A 23,498-nucleotide genomic window follows, 5' to 3' on the forward strand; every position below is an offset into this window, starting at 1 on the left:
GAATACATAATATAGTTTAGAGTTAGAGACGTGAGTCGATGACATTTCGATCCCCATGAAAGTGGTTGGATCTCTTCAGGACTAAACGATGAAACGAGTGCCTGGGAAGTTTGCCTGGGTAGGTGTAGGTGGAGAGGTAAGAAAAAGGTGGGGAAAAGGATGGGATGGGTGTGGGAGGGAAGGGGAAAAAGGGAAGGGAAAGAATAGGATAACATTAGTTGATTGCACGAACAAATAAGTATAAATAGGCACGTCTAGAAAGATACTCAGCAGAATGAATACAAGTTGGCAGGGTTGAGAACTAGGGATAAGGTATGGTGAATAGGAATAGTGACAATAGCATTAATAAAGGATGTGTTATGCAGAAAGGCCATCAAGTTAGGAAATGACCAGTAAGTAATAACCAATTAAGTTCACCTAGTTAGAGTCCAATTTCAAGATATAGAGGAGGAGCAGAAACAATTAGGCTGCAGTAAACCGAGGCTGCAGTTAAAGGATGTGAAACTAGAATTGTTACAAAGGGGTCAAGGAAATTATGGAAGAGAGGTAGATCAGTGGAACGAGTAAAGAGTGTTGAGAGTGATAGCCAAGTTGGTGAGAAAGGTTGTAGTCGGGTGAAGCCATTAAAAGTCCAATGGGAGCTAGGAATGGTGGTCACCGCGTGAGAGTGCGTGTGGACGAATGGAGCAAGAGCGGTGAATGGCGGTAGAGACAGAAGGACTTACTAGGCGCAGGTACAGGAGGGGATGACCAGCGGCCGGGAGGCGGCATTGCGCTCGTGGATCCTGAAACCAGCACTGTTCAGTAATTCAAAAATCCGGCGAAGACTATGCAAGGATGCCCGCAACCATGGAGCGGGGGGGGGGAAGAAGGAAGTAGGTTCGGGGGTTGCGCCTCCAGTGGGCGTAGATGGTGCCTCTGGTCGGGTAAAGGATAGGTCCCAGCCGGGACCGAGGAGGAGCAGCGTCCTCATAGAATGAAAGCCGGCACCTAGAGCGGGGGAATGAAGTATTAGAAAATCATGGGGAACGGAGGGATTGGGCGGAAGCTAGAGGGATGGGAAGGGACCGGTGGCTTACCTTAGGATATGCGAAGGGTATGGAGCGGTGAAACGTTATCCGCAGAGTCAGCAATGGTCGCGGGTCCTATTGCGGAAATGAATTGGGATAGAGCGAATCGGGAGGCAGGTGGGGGCGGGCTGTTTAAGCTCCCACAAAGTAAAAAAAAGTGAAGAGAATGAAAAGGGTACACGTGCAGGATGATGAGAGGCGCGACCATATTGGAATGGAGTCGTTGGAAGGAATCGGGATGGTAAAAAAGAAAACATGCAAGATAAAGGAAATAAGTAACCCTAGTGGTGTCAAGGGGAAGTTGACCAAGAAAATAAGACAAGGTGTGAGGGCACAGGGAAAGGAAACAGGATATTAGGGAGAGGGAAATAAGTAATAGAGGATAAAAGAGCAGGATAGCAGGAGTGAAAAGAGAAAAAGGATAGGGTTATGAGAGGATGATTTATGAAAATTAATAATAAAGAGTCCGGGTAAAAATTAGTATTACTTAGAGAGATAAGAGGGGGGGAGGGTTTTTTTGGGGGGGGGGGGGGTTGGGGATGGGGTTAAAGGATAAAAGAAAGAGGAGGCATGGAAGAGTGAGTACAATTGAATTAAGCACAGCTGACAGAAATGCATATAAAGGTCGGCATTCTTAGAAAGTGAAAAGCAAGTCACAAATACATCAAGGGATCAACAAGTTACAGCAGGTTGGACCAGTCCTCCAGGTGATTCAGACCTGTGTGGAGGCTGTTAGTACGGATTATCCACTTCCTTGTTAAGGATAGCAGCAATGTTTGTATTCCTTGAGGGCTGTTGGATCACGTTGATGACTTGCCACCTATTGCCTATTGCAAAGTATTTAACTAAAGCATCTCATTCTGAGAAAGTATATTTTGATACCTATTGTTGGTTCTAAAATAAAACAACAACATATTTTTATATACAAACTATTGGCCTAGAGTTCAGTTCTTGAGTGTGTGAGACCATTTGCTGACTGAGTGTGTACAACAAATGCTTTACACTGTCCTCTGATACTGCCTTACTGTTCGACCAAGCTACCACTTAAGAGTGTAAGGTTATATCTAACTTTAGCCTCTGCCAAACCTCTGGGGACTGTGGACTCTGTACACACTGTACCTATTTGGGAACAGTATATACAGAGCCACTTTCTCACAAGCATGGTGTTTGTACATCTCTTTTGATTTCTCTAACTTTCCTCTAGCTGACTCTTGAGTTTAACTTAAATGTTGAACAAATGCTTTTACTGCTGGAACTGAAATTTCGCTAGGACTAATCATTAAATTTGGATGTCACCCATAATTTAAGTAGAATGGGGAATGGCCTGTAAGGCTGTTTTGTGAGTTCTTGTGTGCGAATTCCGCTGCCTTCAGAAGGTCTGACCAGTCCCCTTTCTGGTCCAACAAAAACAGTCTCAGGTACTGCTCCAATTCCAGATTTTCCCTCTCTGTCTGTCCATCTGTCTCTGGGTGGTAGCTGGTGGAAAATCTAGTTTCGATATTCAACCCTTTGGTAAAGGCCTTCCAGAAATGGGACAGGAACTGAGTGCCATGATCTGAAATGAGAACCTTATGAATTCTGTGTAACCTCACCACATGTAAACCAAACAGTTTGGCCAATTCCTTAGCACAAGGAGTGTCATGCAAAGGACTAAAGTGGGCCATCTTGGTAAAGGCATCCACAAAAACCTGGATCACACTGTAACCCGACTGGATGGTAGATCCACAATTAGGTCCATGGTCACCGTGTGCCAGGGATGGGGAGGTGTAGGCATGGGTTGTAGTAGCCCCTGAGGTGACTGCCATGTCGGTTTTCCCTGAGCACAAATTCCACACCCTAACACATATTGCTTGATGTAATTTTGGGCCACCAGAATTGTCTTTTTATCAGTTCTTCAGTCTTATTTATTCCCTTATGACCAGCCATGGGGTGATCATGACAATCATGCAAAATGGGTTCTTGCAAGGCCGGGGTTGGTACAAACAAGGCTCCTTAAACCAAACAAGGCTTAGCGCTGGGAGGAGATATCATTTTTATTTTTACTTAGGACCTACACAGCTCATGGAAATAGTTATTTCTCTTCAGCTACTGGTATTGCATCCAGATTGATGTAGTCCTAGTCCCCTCTAATTTCAAAATCAACCAAAATAGCAGCCCACCGCTATCCAACACCTCCACAGAGAAAAGTAAAGAATACTCAAGAAAAAATGAAGGTGAAAGTGAGAGGGCACCTCACGTACGCAACACCAGGGAGGCTACCAGCCGGTTCTCACCAGTATGCCCACGTTTTCTCATCATCGGTTGCCCACTCACAAGAGTCAAGAAATTAGAGTCCAGTGAAGAAAAAGAGGAAACAGATCAAGAAAGAGACATTTTTACTGTTCCCATCAGAGAAAGGAAACCCGTGTATTGCGAAGAACCAGATGTCCCAAGCAATATTTAAAATTGAGTTAGAAACTCACTTGCAATAACCCTCTTTATTCAGACCGGTGAGTCTACTCAAAATAAAAGCACTCGATGTTGCTAACCTTTGTAAAGAAGGCCAACATGTTTCATTGCCACTTAACTTTGTTCTGGCAAGTTCATCAGGGCAAGGGTTTCACTCAAGCACCTCACTGGACGTATGCTTTTATGTTGCGGAAGGGCTGTTAAAAACAGAGAAAACAAAACAGAATAGCCAATTTCTGTTCCATTATCAATTAAAACACACCAACCAAATGTGTTCATAGTCACACATTTTACACATCAATTACTTATTACAGATGGGGGTATTTACCGTTTAGAGGCAGAGGGCATTCGTACCTGCCTCCACTATACCGCACGGGGTTGTATTGAATACTCTTTCCCCGGTTTTTATAGCTGCACTATTGCTAACTCGTTATTCACCTGTGGAAAGAAGGCGTCAATCAGGCTTCGTATCGCACGTTGTAGCATTGTGTATATAGTATTACAAATAGCGAATGCCCCAAGTAATTCCACGCTAACACTCTCAATGCATCCAACATTCATTTAAAAATACAGGAGGCGTTTCTAATTTCCGTGTTATGCCCTAAGTAGCTATGTCTACAGTCATTTCAGCGTGTCCAATTATCGCCCCAACACATGTGAAAGGTCGACATTGCACAGGGCATTTATAAAAGCACTCAGCCACTGATACATCTCTCTCACCGCAACCGCTATCTGGAAGGGCCGTCTCTCATCCCCGCTTCACTTTTCCGTTGTGAGGCGGCTACTGATATTCTCAACCAAGGGCCCCGCCCCTCTGCATCCACCTCACATCTCGGAGTACAAGCTCTCACCACTTTAGATCTTCAACCCGCCGACGGCAGCCATCTTAGAGTGTATACAAGTTTCAATGTGCCATCATTAAATCGAGGTCTCAGAACACTCAATGGAAGCAGGAAGACGATAATTTCAGCGTATGTGGTCCCGCAGGGTTCCGAGTTTAACACGGGTAGTGCGCTATCTCTTCACATACCCACAATGTGCCCCCTCAACACTCCAATCAAGCAACTCTAAATCGATTAGCCGCCACGGCGGCCATCTTAAAGTGTATAATCATTCATTATCAAATCGGGGTCTCAGAGCACCTCAGATGGACGGAGACAAGGATAGTTCCCGGCATTCTCACCCCATATGTCAGCTACACATTATTCCGCCCAAGTTCTCGTCATGTTACCACCACACAGTATTTAAATTTCAGACTGCTCATATCGTCTTGGGTATTTTGTGTGGTGCTACAGAGTATCAACCTCACATTCTTCACGGCGGCTACTTTTCACCTACCCATGGTTTATCTCTTGAACACATTCGATCAGGAGACTATAGGGTGGGAATATTGTGAATTACTCCACCCGCCATTACAACTATTCTGGCGGAATACCTACCCCATGGGCTTTTCTGCAGTAGAACCCAAACAGTTCTTCACATTACTATCAGGGGTTCTATTGTCTACTAACTTTGTTCCACTCTATGTGGTCGTTTAACCCCACTTGATCCACTTTCTCAGAAAAAATCCAGCGAGCTTCTCTGGTTGCTAGGACTTGCTCAATACAATCATTGCTGGCCACTACCTTCTCCAGGACCACCCACTTTAAGGCCTGTACATCATGTTTAAATTCGTGAAAATGTTGTACCAGGCGTGTGGTGAGTCTCCCAGCTTTAATAGTGCTTAGGTGTTCTTGGATCCGAATTTTTATTTTTCTTGTCGTTAGGCCCACATACTGTAACCCACACTGACATGTGAGTCTGTAGATGACGTTTGTGGTGTTACAGTTTGAAAATGTATTCAGATGCCAAATTTTGCCGTTGTTTAGGCTTACAGACTTAGTTTTATCCGTCAGGTTACAGACCGAACAACTGCCACAAGGGTAGTGTCCGGCCGGTACCGAAGAAATCCTTTGTGTCACCTGAGATCGTGAGTGTACCAATTTATCTTTTAAGTTGGTAGCACGCTTGAACGCAAATCTGGGTTGGGGCATTTTGAAATCAGCGGTGGACAACAATGGCCAACGTCTCCTAATCAACTGTCTTATCTTGAATGCCAAGGGGTCATACGTCATCACCACAGTAAGACAATCACCTGATTCCCTTTTATTCCTTTCTAAAAGTGCCTCCCGTGGTGTATTCCGGGCCCTTTTGCATGCCCTATTGACGATCTTCTTAGGACAAGCTCTTTGAATCAATTTGCCCGAGAGCTCCTCTGCCTGTTGGGAAAAATTCTCTAGGGTAGAACAGTTGCGACGATACCTAAAAACTTGGCCTACCGGTAAATTATCCCGTAGAGCTCTGGGGTGATATGACTGATAGTGTAGCAAAGAATTCCTATCAGACCCTTTTTGGTGGACCATCGTATTCAGTTTATTACCCTGCACCTTGATATCAAGATCTAGGTACACCGCATGATCATTGCTCAGTGTCCAGGTGAATTTAAGACAGGTGTCAAGGTTGTTAAGCTTGGCGTAGCTCCTAGTTGTGATGACAAACAAGGCTCCACCATGATATGGCAAACTATTTCGGATTTTTAGAGGTACATCTGCCGAAACCCATTGCTGAAGTTCTTCTGGAGGAAGAGACTCTCTTAGTTTTCCATCCAGAGTTTCATTGGAAATTGCCCCAACTATCTTTGATTCTTGAATGATCTTTTGGTCATCCATAACCATTCTTTGTTCTTCCGTATCCATCCTGGACAAGGCGTCCGCCTTGCCATTTTTCCTTCCAGGTTGATAGGTGATCACAGAGTTATAATCTGCAAAATATAAAGACCACCTGAGTTGACGCAGTGTTAGAGTTCTTGCTGATTTCAAGAATTGTAGATTCTTGTGGTCAGTATAGACCGTTGCGGTATGTCTGGCTCCCATTAGGTAGTGCCTCCACTCCTTGAAGGTGTCTTTAATTGCTAACAGCTCCTTCTCCATGATCGTATAGTTGATTTCAGCTGGGAGACGTTTTCGAGACTGGTAAGCCACTGGGTGTAGTTGGCCGGTCTGCTTATGCCTTTGGGATAGGAGCCCTCCAATTGCTTGGTCTGATGCTTCCGTTTCGACATAAAAGGGCTCTGTAGGATCTGCATGGAGGAGTTTGGGCGCCGAAGTAAACTTTTTTTTTTAGGGTCTGAAAGGCAACTTCAGCTTCTTCAGACCAGAAAAAAGGAACGCCTTTCCTTAACAGATGAGTTATTAGAATCACTTTTTGAGAAAAATCCTGAATAAATCTCCTGTAAAAATTTGCAAACCCAATAAATCGCTGTATTTCTTTTACAGTCGCAGGGGATGGCCAATCCAATATTGCTTAGATTTTTTGCATATCCATGGTGATTCCCTCTGGTGATAGGACAAAACCTAGGAAATCCACAGAACGGACATTAAATGCACATTTTTCAAGCTTGACATATGAACGGTTTTCTCACAGCCTTTCCAAAATTCCTCTTGCGTGTTCTTTTTTTTTTTTTTTTTTTTTTTTTTTAAAAACCTTTATTACAATTTCAAAGAAATACAAGTATGGGCCTACAACCAATAGGCCGGCCGCTAAAATGCAGTGTGACCCTAGGTACAGCTGAACATTCACGTCGATGAAGCCATAAAAAGGGGTCACTGAAGAGTAAATCCTCGCAGTCGACCGCAGTCGCAGTCCATGAACAAACGAAGGTTTCATATTTTTAAGAAACAAAAAACAACAAACACACAAGGCAAGGAATCTCTTGCGTGTTCTTGATGTTCTTCTTCCAACGCAGAGTAAATCAAAATGTCGTCAATATATGCGATGGCACACTTGTCAATATATTGACTCAGAACGTCATTTATAAAATACTGAATGGCAGCCGGGGCATTGCAAAGACCGTAAGGCATCACCTGGTACTCGTATAAGCCAAACTTGGTCCTGAATGCGGTGTTCCATTCATTGCCCTCTCTGATCCAAATTAGATGATATGCCCCTCGAAGGTCGAGTTTAGTATAGATCTGAGCCTTCTTAACCTGATCCAGGAGCACAGAAATCAGAGGTAATGGGTATCTGTTCTTGATGGTGATTCTGTTCAGGGTGCGGTAATCTATACATGTTCTTAGATCGCCCTCTTCCTTCTTGGTCACAAAAAATAATGACGACGAGACTAGGGACTGTGAAGGCCTGATGAAACCATTCTTCAAGTAGGTCTGAATATATTCCTTCAAATATCTATCCTCTTTTTCCGTCAGGGCGTAGATTCTGCTGCACGGGAGGTTTGCCCCTGATTCCAGCTCGATCTTACAATCATAAGGCCTATGAGGGGGGCAGCTTCTCTGCATCAATCTCACTAAAGACATTTTTATAGTCCTGGTACATTTCTGGAACTTCTTCTGTACGTATCAGGCACACTGACGCTCCGTTCTCACACAAACAAGCTGCTAAGCTTGACTCCTTCACTCGATTTGCAATATTCTGAGTTAATCTTAATGGATCTTTTCTCCCAATCAATTTGAGGGTTGTGTCTTGTCAACCATGGGAGTCCTAGGATTAGTTGGAACTGCGGCTTGTCAATCAAGTTAAATTGTAAGCTCTCCCGATGACCATCCGGTAGAGCAAGTTCCACCTCCTCTGTGTGACTAACGATTGGACCAGAAGAAAGATTCGTTCTGTTAACCGCCCTCACTCTTCCTTTTGCTGTTCCACTCTTGGTCTTTCGTATGACTTGCAAACCTATCTTAGAAGCAAATTTTATGTCACAGAAATTCCCGGTGGCTCCGGAGTCAATCATCACCGGTATGTCAGGTTGGATAGATGTTCTAAATTTCAAGGTTACGGAAGAGTTAAATGCGGAGCAGACGATTGCAGCGTATTCGCCAACAGGTGGGAACCAGAGGTTGTGATTTCTTTAGCATCCACCAGTCCAACCCCTCCTATTGGTGGTGCTGCAAGTTTTCCTTCGGCGAAGATTTTGGTTTCTTTGGACAGATCTTAACAAAGTGGCCACTGACCCCACAATACATGCAAAGGTTATTCACTCTCCTCTTCTCCTTCTCTTCCTTGGAAAGAGGACCTCTCACCGCCCCAATCTGCATAGGTTCTACGGTCGGATGGTTCTCCGACGACCTAGTTCCTTCTGATCTCATTCGGTCGAATCTGGCGAAACTCCCTTCTCTTCTCGCCCCTTCTTTCAGTCTGTTTATAGTCCAACTCTAGGACCAAATCGATAAGGGCGGAATGTTCGGTGGGTCTATTTGGTATTTGGGACAGAGCGTCTTTGAGTTCGTCTTTCAAGCCCCTGTAAAACAAAGCAGCTCTCTTGTTTTCTGGCCAGTCTGTCTCTACGATAAGCTCATTAAATTGGGCCAGGTAAGCGACTAATTCCTTATTTCCTTGCCTTAACTCCAGCAACTCATTGTCTGTGGCTCGAGCAACTTTTCTCCGTTCAAAGATCCGCAGAAATTCCTTCTTAAATTTATCAAAATCATACAGGATTGCCGAATCTTTGGAGACTAGAGGCAAGGGCCAGGCAGCTGCGTCTCCACTTAAATATGATAGAATAAAGGCTACGCGGGACTGTGCATCAGGGAAAATGGCAGGCCGACACATGAAGTATAGGGAGCATTGTGTAAGAGAAATTTAGGCCTTTTGAGGGTCACCACTAAAACGTTCTGGTGGGGTAAGTGGGATATCTAAAGACAATGAGTGTACAACCTGTGTAGTACTTCTAAGGTGTGGTAAAGGGGTGGTACTAGAATTTTGTATATCCTGAGATAGGGCTGTAAAACTTGTGCCTGAGAAACAACCATCCATTTTGCTAGCTAAATCTGTCAATCTCTCCTAGAGGCCAAAGCGTCTTGTCTTAGACTTCTGTTCTCTTCTCTAACAGCTAACAACTCTTTTTGAAAGGCTTCTAGAAACCCCCTAAATTCTTCAGGTCAAATCCTTCGGCCATTCTGCTCAGGTGAGTAAGAAATCGTGGGCACTTCAATCTTACTTGAAGTTTCCCGGATACTTCACAGGAGCAGAATGATGACTTTTCCCCATGCCTCTCTGAGTTTCCCTCCATGCTCCTAAGAGTTTTTTCTAGGAAGAATGAAGGAACTCCCACGGGGGAAAGGGGGATGGGATAGAGAAGAGACAGCCTCATCTTCTTATCTTGTGTGCCTTCTCTGAACAGCTACTCCTAGTCTCTTCTTTTGCGTTTCAGAATTCTTTTACACTGTAACATAAATAAACAAATTACTAAGGTTCAAACAATTTTTGACAACTCTACCTGTGAATTTTCTATTCCTGTGTTTGTGTACCCATTTTAGACTGGGCTATTGCCTCTCTTCTATGGTCTTTGAGGATATGCTTTCTATTTATTGACACCTATGAACACAATAAACAAATTACTCAGGTCTAGGCAATTCTTTACTGTCAGCTGTGTATTTTCTTTATGTTATTTCATACCCTTTAGACTGGACTAAGCCTCTTTTTTTGTCTTGATAGTGTGTAATATTCTCTCCAAATGAACTTTCATAAAACTGTTTTTTCAACACTATATTTATAGCTTTAACGAGTGCTACGCTTTTAAAACTAAACTCTTACTTTCTTTTAACAGGTGCCCAAGGAAAGCGAATAGCTTGATTAGCACTGTGATTTTCTGGTAGGTATTTTTTAAACTATAATTACTCTCATATGTATAACATTGTTGGAAACTAAAACTCTTTTCTTTCTTTTAACAGCTGCCTAAGGGAAGTAAAAATGCTTGACTGGCAACAAAATTCTGGTGAGTATTCTCGGTAAAGAAACAACCCTCGACTTTACATTTCTATATTACAGTACTTGCGTGACTGGAGCTTGTTCTCGCTGACAGAACGCTCTGAGGTTGAATTAAAGGTCCGCTGGTGCCACGGACGGCTAAACTCTGGATACTTTGAATAAACCTGAACTCTGCCTGAGTGTAGTGTTAACCTAACACTGCCGTCGGTATTCGCAACAAAACTACTGACTGCTCTGCTCTAAACGCGGACGACTCTAGAAGCGCTGCTCCTTCTCCAATGGCTTCTGGTGAAGTGCAAGCAGCTGCGGGGGAGCGCGGGCCTCGAGCGTTGCTCAGGGTCTCGCACTGAAAGCAGCGAAGCTGAAGCGCTGACCTCATCGCTTCCAACCATTTTGGAAGAGCGCATGCGGTACAGCTCTGTCCAGGACAAGTGATGTCCTTTACTGCCATAAATAGAGGTAGCCCCCACTAGGCAATCATTTTGGGGGCTTTTAGCTTGGGTCCTGAAAGGCTACTATGTTCTACTTTCTGAGGCCCGCAATGTTCCATCTAAGTTTAGAAAATGTTCCACCAGCACTGGGGTCAGTGGATTCATCCTTAGTATGGGAGGAAGTCAAGCTGGTGCCATGGACAGTAGGAGAATGTGTCTCACTAGGTATTGAATTGATTCTTGAGAGGACATCAAATGTTTAGCAGTAGGGATAGAAAAAAGAGCAGATGGACTTTGGGGGGAGTCTGTATCACTTTGAGTGATGGCTCTGAGTGGCAATCCTGTTTGATGAGCGGCTGACAGGTGTAATGAGTGCAAACGCCAGGGGTATTAAGTAAGTAGGAATAAGCCATTTTAGAGCCCCATGAGTGGGTATTTCTCTGAGTTTGATGACTCAAGGATTTATAGAAATACCCTAAAGGAACCCTGGTAACATTACTCCTCAGGTCAGGATGCAAAGGAGCTCCAAATCATAACTTGTGAACTAGGCATGGGAATCTAAAGATCACTATTATGAAGTCGCAGGAAGGGTCAGCATGATCAGGCCCTATCTATGCACATCTTCGTACCATTAGGATGTCTTTGGTGTGATAAATAGGCAACACTTTGTAACACACTGAGAACAGAAATTGTGAGTCTGATTAATACCTGAACCTCTGCTATTTTCTGTTCATGTTTTAATACCTAAAACTGGTAGAAATTAATTTGTTTTAATATTTTATTAGCACGCTGGTGGTAAACCGTTTTGTATAGTGGGAGGCAGCAGAAGAACAAAAGGAGGATCGGACATTTTAAGTAGCCTAATACTTGTAGCAACTTTTGCTTCTCTCTCACTTGTACGTTTTGCACTTTCCTGGACTTCACAGGAGATAGTCTCTCCTAGGCCGTGTTTAGAGCCAGCTCAACAGCACAGAAGCCCTGCCTCTTTCAGCCCAGAAGGCTCTCACTACACCATAGAGACTTTTAAAAGCCTCAACCATATGCCTGGTAAAGCTTGCTACCTTACGTAACTACTCGTTACTGACTGGTGCCGGCGATCCATGGGTAGGTTTACAGTGTGGAGCCCTTGATACAAAGGGCACTGTACCATGTGTGCCCTTTATCATCCGGCAACCGCTGAGGCAACACTTTCACAAAGATTAGGTTGTCCTTTTTCATCTGCGGGTACTCCTCCCGTAGTCTCACCAAGTGGTAGGTAGGTGTGTCCACCTTATCACAATGTGTATATAGTTTTCACCAAGGTCCTGAAGAATCGCTGCTGATCCCCCTGACGATTAAATCAAGAAACATGTTGACCCATAAAGTAAGAGCATGGTGCAAATACGTTGATCCATTGTGGTCAGATACGCCCCACTCTCTTTTGTTTTTGTTTTTAATCAGGTAGGGAGCCTATCAGAATAAAGGTCTTTTACTGGACTCCCTGACCTGTTTTACCCTCATTTTTACTCACCAGCACATCACATCTACACTTAATAGGCCTCTCACCCCCATGACACCATACGGCATGGAACAAAAGATCTCCGCCAAAGAGCCCCACATTGGGTGGCCGTCAGGTATTGCAGCGCCGACCCGACGAGGAGCAGGCCCAATGACGAAGCATGACACCTAGCTGGCTGGGTGTGTGAGGGCCCTAGTTCCAAAGGGAATAATTTTCCCCTTGTTTCTACGAGAGCAGAACTCCCTGTAATCGTGGTATCCTGTACTCAGCTCTCTCTTCCCCCCCCTTTTTTTATAGACCTATTATAGGAACAACGTACCTTCTTTTTGTTAAAGCTTGCTACCACTCAATGGATCTGACTACCTTGCCTAGCAAATGCCAAGCACTTGGTTATAGACTCGGCTTCCCCAATAACCTCAGGGAGGGCATCCTTGGTGTCAAGAGCCACAGTCTTGTTGGTTAATAAGGGTACCCGGCATTAGTCAAACACCTCCTGGCTAATGCTCCTCCTTAATTGCAGATCGTTATCCAAACACAGTCTAGACCTATTTACCCTGCTTGAAGACCAGCAACCCGCAGCCCTGTTTCTCACTAAACCAGGACAGCAGGCCATACATTGTGATTGCGCTGCTCCCTTGGATGTGCGATCACAAGAAACGATCAAGTTGTAAAGAAAGGAGGAGGGGTTGCCATGGTTTTTAAAGATAATTTGAATTTAGTGTCTCTCCATTAACCATTGAAGGCTGTGAAAATCTGATGTTTTCTATCAATTATTCACACTCATTTACATTCTCAGGCCTTCTTCTCCAGAGACCTCCTGGTTCTGCCTTAAAAGTTGCATTGACCATCCCGGAAATCATTGCACTCGATAGTCTACATTCAGCTGATTTCACACTGCTGCGGGATTTGAATATCCACCTTGATGACAATTCCTGCACTCACCATCATACCTGTTAAATGATTTAGCAGCCATCCAGCTGGTACAGTTAGTTACACATGCAAAAGAAACAATTGATGAATGGAATGCAGGACAGTGCAAACATTCACCCCCAGTCACAAGGATCTGGGTTGAATCCGTCATTCTTTTGCTCACCACACCACCCCAGTTTGGACCCAGCCATATGCAAATCAGTCTTGACTCTGTTCCGTGTGGGAACAGTCCAGCCCGAACTGCCAAGCCAGGTCCTCCCTTGACCGGAGACTAGCATCCTGGGTCCAGTTTCAGGGCATCACCCTTCATATGCCAGGCTAGCTTGAATCCAGTGGTGTAGTGAGCACGGGACCCACATCTGGGCATACCCTTCCCACTTAGGTCGACATCTGCAAAAGAAACAATTGATGGACAGAATGCTGGACAATGCAAACATGCACCCCCAGTCGCAAGGATCTGGGTTAAATCCATCATTCTTTTGCTTACCACACCACCCCAGTTTGGACCCAGCCAAATGCAGTCAGTTACACATCCCACACATAATAAAGGACGTATACTGGACCCCATTTTTACTAACCTGGCTAATTTGACTATACATGATCCATGACCTGTACCATTTTCTGTTCAAGTTTACCATCACAAAGACAGCAATAGCTAACCCAGTCCCAATTGTCCAAAGTTGAGCAGACAGTGGTCCAAACTTGACTTTACATGGCGGAAAGAGGTACTGTAGGCTTTAGTATGTAATCAGGAGTGTGTGGTTTACTCTGGCTATTGGGCATTTGAGAAATGGATTGAGTCATCTTTAGAAATGTGATCCCAAGAAAAATGCAAAAGTCTCCCCGGACTAGAATCAGTGTCTCATGGTTTACACCTGAGATCAGGGAACTTAAGAAAGAATGTAAAAGGAAGGAAAGGAAATGAAGGGCACACTATGATGAAGAGGAGGTGACCATCTATAAAAAAAAGCATTGAAAACCTTTCAGCATGCAATCAGGAAAGCAGGGATTGCGGGCTTTGCTAACAGGATCTTCCAGTCCTCAAAGTTTCCAAAGAAATCTATACGATTATAAACTCCTTCTTGAAACCCAAAGTTGCAGGAGCAGCCCCACCCCCTTTTCAGGGAACACTGTGAGGAACTTGCAAATTTCATTACCAAGGTCAATCTTATCTATGACTCCCTGGGAGGCGATTCAGTTCAGCACTTTGCCACTAAAGGATGTCCACCAAAAAGTCATGCCATTCCTAGTCTTTTGACTTTCCCCCAGCTAAGCTGCAATGTCATCAGGGAAGTAGCAAACACAATTAAATCTGGATCTCGCATAGATCCAGCCTCTATTGACATTATGCTGAAAGGAGGAGATATGATTTTACCAGTCTTGACCACCCTGTACAATCTGTCGCTGGAAGAGGGACAAGTCCCTGACTACTAGATACGTGTTTATCAGCCCATTATTGAAAAAAACCTTCCTTAGGCCCTGATAAGGAAGAGAATTATAGACCCATATCTCTGCTCCCATGGGTCAGTAAGGCCACAGAGAAACTGGTCAACAATTTCTGTCCATTTTTTCGGAAGCTCACAACCCAAACCGGTTTCCGTCCCGGATACAGTACAGAGAAAGGTCTCCTACTGGCCACAGAAGATCTCAGGAAAACATTAGATCACGGGGGCTCAGCTGCACTCGTTCTTCTTGAATTGAGCGCAGCCTTCTATACTGTTCCCCACTCTATTCTTCGACATAGGCTAAGGCGCTTGTAATCACAGTCAAAATGTTAAACTGCCCGACCACCTTCCTGGATAGCAGGAAAGGACCCTGCCTGTCGGAGACCTATCAGCTCAAGTGTGGAGTACCTCAGGGCTCATCCTTGAGCCCTACTCTCTTTAACGAGTACGTATGCCCCTTAGCGGATATCATCTTCTCAGCTGGTTTCACTATGGCATTATATCTTTGACACCTAATATCAGCCTCATTATGGCAAATATGTCTAACTGCTTGGAGTAAGTGAACAACTGGATGTCCGCCAGTTGCCTCAAAATAAATAGGGACAAGAACAAGCGTATGGTGTTTGGGAAAAAAGTCCCACCCTCTGGGGCCATCTTAGCTGGCCCCCATGTCTGGGGGACCGCCCTTCCCCGAAAATGAAAGTTAAGAGCCTGGGAGTTCTCTTGGATAAAGACCTAACCATGGCTTCCCAGGTCAGGAAGGTAGCAGGTACCTGCTTTGACCTTCTAAGAGCCCTCAGGAAGAAGATCAGATGGCTCCATGCGGAAACCCAAAGAATAATGATACAAGGTCTCAATCTGTCACGGTTAGACTATGTCAATTCGCTTTATCTGTGAAGCCCTGGGTATGTTACCAGGAAGCTGCATATTATTCAGAGTGCTGCAACCAGAGTCCTGTTGAGCATTCTGAATGCTCAGCCTTGTGTAGCCTCCATTGGCTATCAGTAAAAAAAAGGATAGAATTCAAAACACTCTGCATTGTACACAAAGTAAAACATGCTCAAAGTCCACATATCGTTAGTCATCTCTTCATCCCGTACATCAAATCATTAGATCTAAGGTTGAACTATCGCTTTCTTCTGGCCGCCCCCAGAATCAGTGGAGCCAGAAGTAGAGGGTGATCTTTCACCTATCTAGCATCTAAGCTCTGGAATTGCCTCCCTATTCAACTAAGAGCCAATGGCAATTTGCTGACCTGCAGAAGACAGCTAAAGACCCATCTGTTCGCATAAGCAGCGTATTTTCTCTCACAACTACTTTTAGTGATGGGCTTCTCTGGGTAACCATACGCTCTAGAAGAACCTATAACATAGCATAATTAGCCAGTACAAAGTTTTATTAAACAACTCCTTGTAGGATTCATTCTGCCCTTTACATCATAAAGAAGAAACCCCAATAAACATTGCCACATAGGGACATGAGGCAGGGGAAAGGTTTACAATAGCATGTTCGGTGCAGGTAGTAAAGATCCGTCTGATGACGCTTTCCTAGGTGAGCCCTGCTGGGTAGACTCCACACCTTTGTCTGTAATTCAGGGGGATCTTTTTGTGTACTGCTCAAAGGTTGACCTTCGAGGGGTTGCTCCACGGATCAGATCATCGTGGGCAGGGCTGTGTGACGGTGCAGTGAAAACAGTTGATGGAGCTGGGGCCCCAGTATAGAACTGATTAGAAACATCCTGTACAGGCATAGCTGGTCTAGAGACGTTGGCATCACAGATTCAGATAGACAAACAAGGGCAGGCATGAAATGACACCAATTTGGCTTCCAATGGCAACTAGGAGCAAAATATTTTAGCCATGTTCTGAGCCACTTGAAATGATCCACAATGAGGTGTGCCAGGCTATCCTGGGTCAAATACGGTGTACCTTCCTCCTCTGAAGTTGACATTAGTTGAGAGGAGTTGCGACCCACCAACTCCGTAATCCTGTAATGATATGTCTCATCTGAAAATGGTACTGTTACTGGGCTTAAGATGGGTGCCTAACTTGGTTTTCCTGGGAGGCACGGGTGTAGAGGCATTGCGAGCCAGGGGAATGGTGCAATAAGACTTCGGAAGGTTAGGGGAAATTGGAGTTTAGCTAATTGGATCCGTGGGCTCAGCTTCAATAGATCTAGGGGTGAGAATTACAGCCGGCGAGTTTGATAGGCCAAACCCAAGGCCATGGTCAGTGCTTAGAGATACAAAAGACAGAGGCACATTCCCCCCACTAGTGCAATACTCATAGGCAATAAGTCCATAAAATAGAATGTACCCACAGACCAAGAGTAGTTTTTATACAATATTTTCTTTCATTTATTTATCAAAAATACTTTTATACATTTTTGTGTGAATACTGTAGTGATGTCACTACTAATGTTCATTTTTTTTAATAAAACATTTTAAGTTCACAATTAACACAATATATAACATAGAGAGGAAAACAATCCGTACGCCCGACAAGAAAAACAAATGTGCAAAAAAATCATCACAATCAATACATACAAAAGGCACAAAAAATACCTAAAAAGAAAGAATACTAAACGAGACAATGCATTACACAATACAATAAAACATACATGAAAGACAATAAACAAACAGAAGAGCGCCGACGTGCATTTCAGAGATCCCAAGAAATTCAATGAGCTCCTTCCTCAGGGTGCAGTTAGCGTAACAGTCTGAGTAAGAATGACCGAATGGTTTACTTAGGACCGTATTTTAGTTTAAATGTCGGGCTTCAATCACATTAAGGCTGTTGGTTTGTGGAGCACAAGAACACGTCATGAATAAATCATGTAGAAATATAGAAAATGCAAAAAAGAACTGAGGAGCAAAGAATCAATCCCAAAATAAGAAAGTCAATCCCAAGAATAAAAAATTGGAAATAAAGAACAGCATGACCAAGACTAAGAAAGGAATGAGCCATCACCAAAAGATAGTACTGAAGAATAAAGCATATAAAGGGTGACATAATATCAGTGGCAAGATGCTAATGGCTGAAACAGGTTAGATTGCAGTTAAAAATAAAACAAAAAAGGAGCAAAAAGTCTAAACCAGCACCCACTAAGTAGTGCCCAGAAGATGAAAGGGCTGAACTCATACTTGAAAGGAGACGTCCAGACGGAACTTTTAAGTCCATGGCGTAAGCGTGGCTTCAAAACCAATCCAAGAAGTACATAGAATACTGCTGGGGACTCAGACAAGAAAGACAAAATCAAGAAAGCACAGTGCAGAAAGAAGTCAGAAAAAAAGAGGAAAGAAGGAAGAGAAGAGAGAAAAAAGATCCAATGTTATCACTACATAGATACAGTAACTGACAAACTGCAGCAATTGAAATAAAGAGTAGAATTTAGAGAAAAACTAAGAACAGCCTAAGGGGTTGGAACCATCAGAGAGGTACTAAGCTAGACACAAAGGAAACTCAATATCTTATAAGATGCGAAAAGCAAAAAATAAAAAATAAAAATAAATAAGAGTACAGCAAAATGGGCAATATGAAACCACTATTAATTAGGGTAATTAACAGAAAAGGGTACTGATAAGGAAAAAATAACCCAAAAGCTGAAAGATATAAACAAACACTATATTAAACCTAAAAAGATAAACTGTACCTAGGGAGCCAATTAATAACAAGCAGAACTAAGGATAGGTGGGTATTACCTAAAATCAGGGGTGCGCAGTCAGTCGACGTATATAAGCCTAAAAGCAGAAATGGCACATGAAGACTGAAAAGAAACAGAGGGAGAGGTTTTTTTTGGTAACAAAAAAAAGGAAGAAAATACAAACAATACAGAGCGTGAGGAGTTTGCTAAGCTAATTACTTACAGACTGTGCTAAATTAAGTAGATGCACGTGTTCTGCAAGGGGAACTTGTTAAAATACGTAAATCGGCCTATTTGTAGAATCTTCTAAGGCCAGAACCTGCAAGTAACACAAGCTCTAATAAATACTGAATCGCATATCTAACCAGGAAAAATAGAAACATTAGCAATAGATAACGAACTTACTAATAAAACGTGAGCTGACCGCTGATATAAATACACAAATTGTCGACAAAGTTTACACAGCGCTCCCCGGGCGTCACATAAATCTACAAACATGAAACCATAGACCCAAGTTAGCAAGGAAGAAGAAGAAAGATAGCTATCTAATGATCTCCCAAAGCGACCCAAGAACAAACTACCGACTCACCGGATAGAAACCAAACGAGTACCTCGAACCAAAACGAGCCCAGCGGTAACCGCCGTTCGAATCAATAACAGAGTTCAAAATGCGCTACTTATAGTACCTTCCGGGCAGGAAATGAAGAGATAACACGTGGGGCAAAAAGGAAAGCCTAATACATGGAAATAAAAAACGGACGATAAACCGCAGCGAGAGCGATAGTAGAGATAGAAGGAGGGCAGGCCAAAGGCATAATCCGCCATATTGAAAAGGTAAAATATAGAGAAACCGTACGTGAAATGAAACAAACCCATAGACTATTTGGGCAGAGCAAGATATATATATAATAAGACAACTAAAACAAAGGAAGGAATTACAGAGAGGCTAAAAATAGCCAGAGAAGAAATAATGCAAACCTATTCATAGATAACGAAAAAGTTAGAACCTATACTTAATATAAAAAAGCAAAAAGCACCTAATGGAAGGCAAAGGAGTACGTGAAATAATACCAAAGAAACTAAAATACATCTCAGGAAAACAATTAACCAAGAATAACCACAAAAAAAAATGAGAAATGAATAGAAAAAATAACAAAGGCTAAAAATGCGGAAAAACGAAAGAAACAAAATTCAAATAATGGCATTCTCCCAAGGAAGGGACTCATTGAGTCCTTTATCAAATGTCTGGAGAGTGTAAATCCAAAACACCTCTCTTTTGCACCTGAGGGCATCAGTGTTGCTATCTTTAGGTGGAAATATATGCTCAAGTATAGTCCAGCGGAGATCTTTCACCGAGTGGCCACAATCCATCCAGTGAGAGACCATAGGGGCTCCAATTCGGTGGTTCTGTATAGCTGATTTGTGTTCGCTAAATCTCACTCTGAACTCCCTGCCAGTTTGCCTACATAGCCTTTGTGGCAGGGGCACAGAATGAGATAGACCACATTACTGGTACGGCAGTTAGTCATGTTTTTTAAAGTAAAAGTTCTCTTACCCTAGACGAGAGCATGTCCTACAATAGCGAACTCGCAAGCGTAACAGTGACCGCATTTGTGTGTTCCCATAACGGGGTTTGTACCGAGAATTGATTTCTGTATGAACTTATTACTTTGGGGTTCTCTGGATTTAACCAAAGCATTCCTCAAATTGTTATTGCGGCAAAACGCAAAAATTGGTTTAGGAAGGATACTTTTATGGGAATCCGAATTGAGGATATGCCACTGAGTATTGATTATCTGTCGTACCTTATGGTTGATGTTAGAGTGGGTAGTGACACAGACAATTTTATTGTCTAGTTTGACCTGCTTAGCTTGTAAAAGAGCCATTCTGTCGTAATATTTAGCCCTTTTGTATGAGTCCTTCACTAGCCTGTATGGATAACCTCTATCTAGAAGTTTGGCTTTAAGTTGTTCTGCATGAAATTCAAAATCTTTCATAGTAGTACAGTTCCTGCGGTAACGCAGGAATTGGCTAAATGGAATGCTGTCCTTTTGGCTGCGTGGATGGTAGCTAGCATATTGTAAAAGGGTGTTACGTGCTGTGGGCTTAATATAGAGGGAAACCTCTATTTTGTGGCCAATAACCTGGATCCAAATATCTAAGAATTCAATTTTTTCTTTGCTAATATTTGGACTGAATGAGACTCGCAAAGGTTAATCCAGAGCATGAATTCTTCAAGTTGTTCCTCTGGGCCTCTCCAAATAAAGAAAATATCATCAATGTATAAAATGACACCAATTTGGCTTCCAATGGCAACTAGGAGCAAAATATTTTAGCCATGTTCTGAGCCACTTGAAATGATCCACAATGAGGTGTGCCAGGCTATCCTGGGTCAAATATGATGTGCCTTACTCCTCTGAAGGTGACTTAAGATGGGTGCCTAACTTGGTTGTCCTGGGAGGCACGGGTGTAGAGGCATTGCGAGCCAGGGGAATGGTGCAATAAGACTTCGGAAGGTTAGGGGAACTTTGAGTTTAGCGAAATGGATCCGTGGGCTCAGCTTCAATAGATCTAGGGGTGAGAACTACAGCCGGCGAGTTTGATAGGCCAATCCCAAGGCCATGGTCAGTGCTTAGAGATAGTCTCCTCTCAGTTAGAGCAATTTCTGTGTTTATGACACACATGGCTCGCTCAAGCATGTGATCAATGAAGGTGCCTTTGGTGGCAGCGGGAGGGGTAGCAGCAGGACCACAACTTGTTATTTTCTTCTTGCCCATGTCTACATCAGTTAATCAAACACGTAGAGTTTCAGTGCTCGCCTAAGCCCTACAGAATATAAGAGAGACACAGGAATCTTCTGAGGCAATTAAATTGGCAAGAGAAACAGTACATTCTGGTGTGATGAACCAAGAGATGTTGCCCATTCCAGCCTCTTCCAGATGATGGCGGGCGAAGACGGGCCTGGTCTTGGCACCCAACTCAATTTAGCGCCCCAGAGGTGGTAAGGATGTTGCACTGGATTGCGCCATTGCACAGAGGTGAAGCTTTTGAGAGATTGTGCACCTAGTAACGGGGCATTATTCCTACAGTTGCAGGACATGGGCAGCATGGACAAGTAAGAAAACTTCCAGAATGTAATCTCAATAAGGTTAAGGAATATGACGGATCTGCCCCAGTGTAAATTTGATCTGGTTGGGGTGGCACTTATTTTTTCTGATTAGGCATTTCCCGAGAGCAACAGAGAGATAAATGCACAAATGGGAAAGAAGGAGAAAGACTGAGAAATCATCACAAAGGGAGTAGGCTGGTGCCTGCAGTTGTGAGATAAAGGTGAGGGGGATGTCTAGTATAGAGGTGGGTGAGCCAACAATTTAACAGGGAGAGTCAAGCCAAGGGTCTAGTGTAGGGGTGGGCGACAATTTCCGTTCCGCTCGCGGAAATTGCGACAATTCGACATTTCCGCGTTCCGACCGGAACGCGGAAATGCCGAATTGTCGCAATTTCCGCGAGGGAACGGAAATTGTCACCTGGCCAACCTCACAGGAAGCACTTACAGATATAAATAAAGCAGGGGCCCGAGTGGAAGCTCAAATTCAGTAACGCATTAATCAGCACAAAACATTCGGGAGCTCGGTCGAGGCTGGGCAGGTGTGCTTTTCTCCCCATATCTACCGTCACGGCACACAACGATTACCTGGGATCCTACCTTGATGGAGCTCTGTGCATCCATGACTCTCGAGCGCAATCCCCGCGTAGTCTCTGACACTAGGAGGTTCAGTCTCCTCATCTGCTGCTCTGCTCGGTCTCTAGCCCATAAACAAGAGGCCTGTTGTGAACTGCATGGAAGCCCCGCCCCACACACCAGCGGTGGGCAACGTCTTCCGCCCTTTCCTCCACTGAGCTGACTCGAGGGACCCCAGGGACGTCGGCGCCGTGGCAACGTTAGAGACACACATGGTCACTGACTCGCGGCAGGCCGGAAGCACGCAATTTCCGCGATCACGGAAATATCACGTGATCGCGGAAATTGCGTGCATTGTCGCGATAATTGGCGGAAGGCACTTCCGCCAATTCCGCCCACCCCTAGTCTAGTGTGATACTGAAAATTCTGGACCCGTATTATAAACATCGTCGTATCATGACGATTTTGGTATCAGCGAACCGCGAATGATGAGTGCGGTATGCATGAGTGTTTTCGTCATGTTACACCGATGGATTCACTGTGTAGATTTCGTTCTGAACCATGGGTTCCATTTTGTGCATAGCAGCCATTTTGTGGTTGCCCTCACATAGGCTGATGACTTTAGCTGACTTTTGAATGACCTGAGTGAACTGACCCTGTTGCCTGAAGCTGACCTCGTTGAGCCAGTTCCTTGTTAGGCAGCTGGTCAGATAGAGATAAAAGAACAGGAGATTGTAAAGTTTGGTATGCACATACAACCCCCTTATCCTACCTCTCATCTGTTTCTGTTCTTGTTTTTATGGTCTATTTACGATGGGGAGGTGACCATTTTTATTATGGGTTTGTCCAGCTTGTCTAAAGAAGAATGTTGGTTTTGTCCGGTCTTTTTACCTTTGTCAACTGTAAGCTTTATGAAACCCTGTAATTATAATGTTTTGCTCATATCCTGCTAAAACCCCAAAGGCTACTCACCTGTTGCCTCTCTAGCTTTTTCATTTGTTTAGGAATGTGACTGGTACAACTCCCTTGCATGCCTAGGGCATAAAAAATGGTATAAAAGGTCTGAGCTAAGACCATTCTGGAGACTGCCTCTTTCAGTTGCTATAAGTCAGCTTCTGGGAGACGTAGTCTCACTCATTTGAGTTTAATAAAGATGTCTTTTCATAAGTCAGCTTCTTTGCCAAGTTCTTTGTTATATTACCCTGAGAATGAAAATTTTGAAATACCACAGATGGCGCAGCCAACGCGGGGCTCATCAGAGAAGTGACTTTCTGTGGGAGTGATCTTGTCAGGAGACTGAAATCTACTGAGGAGGCCAGAACAGGATTCTACCAAGAAGGTACTCTGTGCGCAGGGATTCTGGAGATTCTTTGATCATGCAGCCCAGTATATTTCTGATCTTCCTGATTTTGACCCTCCACATGTCACTCCTGACTGAGAACCTTTTTGGCGTAAGTAAAAAAAAAAAAAAAAGACTGTTAGGGCAGTTAGAACTTGGCAGTTAGAATTTGGACAACTATTTGTTTGGTATAGCTTTGATAGGTTTGTATAGATTTGTATACGCGAATTGCAATTTGTGTAGGCAGGTAATGA

General features: G+C 43.7%; 1 long non-coding RNA gene across 1 annotated transcript in view; it reads left to right on the top strand.

Moving 5' to 3' along the window:
• Positions 1 to 23,498, top strand: part of LOC146811906 (uncharacterized) — a 137,288-nt gene that overhangs the window by 107,395 nt on the left and 6,395 nt on the right. The window contains exons 4-5 of the long non-coding RNA XR_014966798.1: positions 10,117 to 10,161; positions 10,241 to 10,284. This is a non-coding gene — a long non-coding RNA (uncharacterized LOC146811906). The remainder of the gene's footprint in view (positions 1 to 10,116; positions 10,162 to 10,240; positions 10,285 to 23,498) is intronic.

Source organism: Triturus cristatus, chromosome 7, assembly GCF_964204655.1.
Source record: "Triturus cristatus chromosome 7, aTriCri1.1, whole genome shotgun sequence".
Taxonomy (NCBI): Eukaryota; Metazoa; Chordata; class Amphibia; order Caudata; family Salamandridae; genus Triturus; species Triturus cristatus.